The sequence below is a fragment of the Lontra canadensis genome, unplaced genomic scaffold (genome assembly GCF_010015895.1).
Source record: "Lontra canadensis isolate GAN:19392208 unplaced genomic scaffold, GSC_riverotter_1.0 scaffold19, whole genome shotgun sequence".
Taxonomy (NCBI): domain Eukaryota; kingdom Metazoa; phylum Chordata; class Mammalia; order Carnivora; family Mustelidae; genus Lontra; species Lontra canadensis.
In genome coordinates this window covers 2,985,366-2,991,365 of record NW_022631013.1, presented here as the reverse complement: position 1 = coordinate 2,991,365, position 6,000 = coordinate 2,985,366, and positions in this window count along the sequence as shown.

Genomic DNA, 6,000 nt, shown 5'->3' with positions numbered 1-6,000 from the left:
GACCTCAGCCGCAGCAACATCTTCCTAGGAACATCGCCAAAGGCAAGGGAAGCAAGGGCAAAAATGAACTATTGGGATTTTATCAAGATTAAAAGCTTTTGCACAGCAAAGGAAACAGTTCACAAAACCAAAAGACAACTAACAGAATGGGAGAAGATATTTGCAAATGACATATCAGATAAAGGGCTAGTGTCCAGAATCTATAAAGAACTTAGCAAATTCAACACCCAAAGAACAAATAATCCAATCAAGAAATGGGCAGAAGACATGAACAGACATTTCTGCAAAGAAGACATCCAGATGGCCAACAGACACATGAAAAAGTGCTCCATATCACTCGGCATCAGGGAAATACAAATCAAAACCACAATGAGATACCACCTCACACCAGTCAGAATGGCTAAAATTAACAAGTCCGGAAATGACAGATGCTGGCGAGGATGCGGAGAAAGGGGAACCCTCCTACCCTGTTGGTGGGAATGCAAGCTGGTGCAACCACTCTGGAAAACAGCATGGAGGTTCCTCAAAATGTTGAAAATAGAACTACCCTATGACCCAGCAATAGCACTACTGGGTATTTACCCTAAAGATACAAACGTAGTGATCCGAAGGGACACGTGCACCCGAATGTTTATAGCAGCAATGTCTACAATAGCCAAACTATGGAAAGAACCTAGATGTCCACCAACAGACGATTGGATAAAGAAGATGTGGTATATATACACAATGGAATACTATGCAGCCATCAAAAGAAATGAAATCTTGCCATTTGCGACAATGTGGATGGAACTAGTGGGTATCATGCTTAGCGAAATAAATCAATCAGTCAGAAAGACAACTATCATATGATCTCCCTGATATGAGGGAGAGGAGATGCAACATGGGGGGTTAAGGGGGTAGGAGAAGAGTAAATGAAGCAAGATGGGATTGGGAGGGAGATAAACCATAAGTGACTCTTAATCTCACAAAACAAACTGAGGGTTGCTGGGGGGAGGGGGGTTGTGGGGGGTGGGGTTATGGACATTGGGGAGGGTATGTGCTATGGTGAGTGCTGTGAAGTGTGTAAACCTGGCGATTCACAGACCTGTACCCCTGGGGAAAAAAATATATGTTTATAAAAAATAAAATTAAAAAAAAAATTGTTGGTGATGTTATTTAGAAGATCATTAGATATTTTTATTTTATTGAAATTCCTGAGTTGAGGTTTTGAAAAGTTGCACCTGAACTAGTCTTTCAGTCATTCAAAGGAAAGATCAAGCATATCTCTTTAATATCTTAAACCAACAAAACAGTTTCATCCTTTGCTGTTTCAAATATACAGTCATAGTCTCTCAATTTTTAAAAGAAGAACTAAACTTCATCTCTTCTTCCCTAATGATTTTATTTTTCTGCCTGAAAACATGTAGATTGGATATATGCATGTCTAAAAAATAACAGAAGATAGCATCCAGTTGTTTGATAAATAATGAAAATCTGTATGGATGATTAGAAACAAATGACCTAGAAACGGCTTCAAGGTTAGACTGCTTGAGTCTGAATTTCTGTTTTAATAATTTCTGGCTAATTACCTTGTGCAGGTTTACTAATCTGTGTCTGTGTTTGGGGCTATTAATTATACCAGCAAGATCAAGTTTTTTTTTAGGCTTACAAGAGTTAATATGATAGTATAAATTCTTTAAGATAGTTCTTGGCCCACAATAAACTTTTAACAAATATTTACTATCATCGTTTTTAGTATTATTATTACTGAATTTTTAAAATTTTATAAATTTTAAATCTACAAATTTTTAGTATTATTATATATTATATAATATATGTTAAATATATTATATATATATTATTACTGAATTTTTTAAATTTTGTAAATTTTAAATTTACAGATATTCTGGGACATATGAAAACACAGAGTCATTCATGTAGCTGGGTTCTAACTATCCTAATTCAGCATTTGTACCTTACCAGCCCACCCAGCAAGATTTACCAAAACATCTCTAACAGCCTAGTCCTCATCACCTCTAAACATGGACCAACATATTTGGAGTGTTCAATTCTAAAAAGCTATTTCCTCATATTGAGCCCCAAACTGCCTTCCTGTAATTTGCTCACATACAATTGAGTTTTGCCTCCTGAGAATATATAGAATAAGTATATCCTACTTTAAAGGAAAAAAAAAAAAAAACAACTTTCAAATAGTTGTTGTCTTTTTTTCAAAAGATAGGTAGCAAGTTCCTTTTGAAATTTCATGACATGAGACTAGGCATTTTTCATTCCTTGTGTTTTCCTCCCAATTTGTTTGTTTGTTTGTTTGTTTTAAGATTTTATTTATTTATTTGACAGACAGAGATCACAAGAAGGCAGAGAGGCAGGCAGAGACAGAGGAGGAAGTAGGCTCCCTGCTGAGCAGAGAGCCCGATGTGGGGCTCGATCCCAGGACCCTGGGATCATGACCTGAGCTGAAGGCAGAGGCTTTAACCCACTGAGCCACCCAGGCGCCCCTTTCTACCAATTTGTAAGTTTATTTTGACTTCCTCAATTACTGTGCTTTATTATACTAGAAGATTTTATACCATTATATTAGACAAGAATGCAACGTATAGAATGTGGCTCTCAGCCCTAGTTCTACTTAGAATATTTGGAGGACCTTAACTCTACCAATACGAAGATTCCATATCCAGAGATTCTGATTTAATTGCTTTGGGACACAGCCAGGTTGGAAAAAACATTGGTGTAGAAGCAACAGTGCAGAATTTATATTTAGAAACATGTCATGTCTGTGTGACATTTTGAGCAATTACTTAACCTCTTTGAGTCTCATATTCCTTTGTTCCTTTAATCAGCAAATACTATTAAATCCTTCTTGTGGGTCAGGAATTGTGCTAAGCAAAAGGAATATGCAGCAATGAGGCATACTTGCTGCTTTCTAGGGGCAAGACAGTAAGAATGAGTGTCACAAGTGAGAGTGTATTATACATTCAGATGAGTGCTATAAAAAGGATCATGGTTCTCGGAGAGTCAACAAAAGCAAGGAAAATGAATCTGGTTTAGTGTGTATTATAATGGGAAGAGAATTTGTCTCAATCCAGAAATAAAAAGCCATTTTGGCCAGGGAAAGAGAAGCTTCTGTGATTGAATCACAGATGCTGACAAGAAGCAACGGATCTTTTTTTTTTTTTTTTAATCAAGAAAAAACAAAAACAAAAACAAAATGCCCCAAGTTTCCATCTTCTTGGAAAATAATCACTTTTTATTTCCTTAAAAATATTAAATTTTTAGTGGTGGGGTACTGCCTATTGATAGGATTTGACTTAAAAATCTTGGGGTGATGAATAAGGAAGCTGGTAGCTTTGTTACTCTCCCAAAGGAAACCCCCAAAATGCAAATCTCAGAGTAGGAAAAGGCCAGATATGGGGGGGCAGAGCAGGAGCTCCTGGTGGCAACATTATCTAGCTTGCAGGCCTCTGGCCTCCAGGGGAAATGAGATGGAGAAAATATCTCTTCTGAAGAAAGGTGTCCTCCATGCTAAGAAGTTTGTCATAATGTTTCCTCTCAAATAGTTAATTATTAGTTATTCTGGCCTGATTTTGGAAAACACAATTTTTAAAGTGCAAAAGTTTCCAAACAAGTGCCTCACAAAGCTTAAACTATATATATATCTTGTTAAAAGCAGATTCTAATTTTGTATTTTGGAGAATGGTGGTGCCTGGGATTCTGCATTTCTAACACATACGCATGTGTTGCCATGTAGCAAATCAATGGATCACACTTTTAGTAGAAAGGATGTAGCAACTGAATACTCAGTCTCATTTTGCCCATCACCAAGGGTTTGTTTGATGTAATTATCATACGTGTCAACTGCAGGAATAAACTAATTTCTGAATGTCTTTCCTGAACATCTCTGAAGTATTCACATGTGGGTCTGTCTTCCCTAAAGTAGAAAAGTTTGAACACTCACCCTGTATGCCATTTTCACCTTAGTCATTTCTTTTATTGGTTCCATGGTAATAGAACATCTTAGGGATATCAAACCACTTTAAGATTTCTAATTGCTCTTTCTGCCTACCATCTTGCTGCATGTCTTGACCATTGACTGAATACGCTTGCCATATCACTGTTCACCAGTTATTCAATGCACTCTGAAAACTGCATTGATTAATGTGTCTAAATGATCAAATTACTTAGCCAAAAATTGATATTGCATTTTTAATATTCCACAGAAAGACTGCTTAGTCCTCAACTCTGGAGAGGAAACTAGAAGAATTCTATTTCTATACCTGAAATTTGTACCACATGCAGTGCAAACACATAAGTTAGAATACTCTTTTTTATCTGAAAACTCATATGGTAACTGTTCCCCATTAATGTTCAAGAATCCCCAGGACTAATTGCAGAATTAGTCCTTCTGGGGGGTAAGAGCTCTTAATTTTAATCTGAACATCTGAACTAAGAAGGCAAGTAGGCTTGGTGGAATACATATTAATGCAATCACAGAATATTAGGATCAAAATATTAGGACAAGTATTACTTTAGAAAGTATCTAGCTGGCCTCCATCTTTTGAATTCAGGTATGGCAAGTGAAGGTAGAAAATTTCCTAAGACTCGGCCAACTCGTTAGTGACAGAGATGGTGTCCATTGATGCCTACCTTTATAGAGAATTGCAGAAACCAGGGTTTTCATGGGTCTGTACAAAGTCATTGAAACTTTGGAATCTCGTTGTTCTCATGTGTAATTTGAACATTAATTTCTCTAAGACCCAATTTAAGCTGAACAGGCTCTGAATCCAGGAAAATCAACATTTAAACAATACATATAACTTTTTGAGCTTACTTAGGTTTGCTTTTGAACACACACCATACAATCTGAATAAATAATTTTAATGAGGAACAGAAAGCTAACATGAGTGAGTAGGGTGAATGAACTACTACTTGCATGTCACTGGATTAACTTTCAACTTCATCATTTAATAGTCCAAAAAATGATACTTAATTTTAATATTATCATCAGTGATAGCACATCTTACCAGAGATAATGAGCACTAAATTTATGATGAATTTTTAAAAAGTTACCTGAAATATTTAAATCCATATTAATAAAATCAGAAGCTCTGTTTCCATACTTTAAATATTTAAAACAAAGTTTGTGTAAAAAAAATCATGAGGTATATAGCAGCTATAATAACAATGCTTTTACAATATCTACAGATTTTTGTTTCTTTTATAGTGCTCTATGATGAAGCCTACATTCATACAGAATTTGTGTGTGTGTATGTGTAGGAGGTAGAGTGTAGGGAGCACCTGTTTTTGTTAAGTTACAAATTCCATTTTGTCCTAAATAAAAACAACGAAGAATTTTCCAAGATACCAATAATACGTTTCACCCCACATAAAACATTTAGGTAACAGATGGGGAACTCAAAGAATCTACTTGATTGTCCGGATAGGTAAGAAGTGTTCAAAGGGTTTTTCAGTGAGGTGTAGAGGCTTTAGAAAATGAGTATTAGGGGCACCTGGGTGGCTCAGTGGGTTAAGCCACTGCCTTCAGCTCAGGTCATGATCTCAGGGTCCTGGGATCGAGTCCCGCATCGGGCTCTCTGCTCAGCAAGAGGCCTGCTTCCTTCTCTCTCTCTGCCTGATTCTCCATCTACTTGTGATCTCTGTCTGTCAAATAAATAAATAAAATCTTAAAAAAAAAAAAAGAAAAGAAAATGAGTATTACCCAGTGCAAATCCCCAGACACAGAAATTGCCCAAATGAGAAAAATAGACATTTATATTTCTCCCTTGGACTGTCTCCTCAGTCTACACTGGGGAAAATTGGTCTTCTTGGAGCCATAAAAACAATGTGGTGTCTAGTTACCATCTCAGAAGGGAATCCGGGACTGTTAATCAAGAAGCATGGCTGGAATATTTTTAAACATCCCCAAGTTTGCCATTTCTTATATATATATCTGTTTCCCTGCAAAAGAAATGGCCTGAGTGTTTGCTTCCCATAGGTATCAAAGGA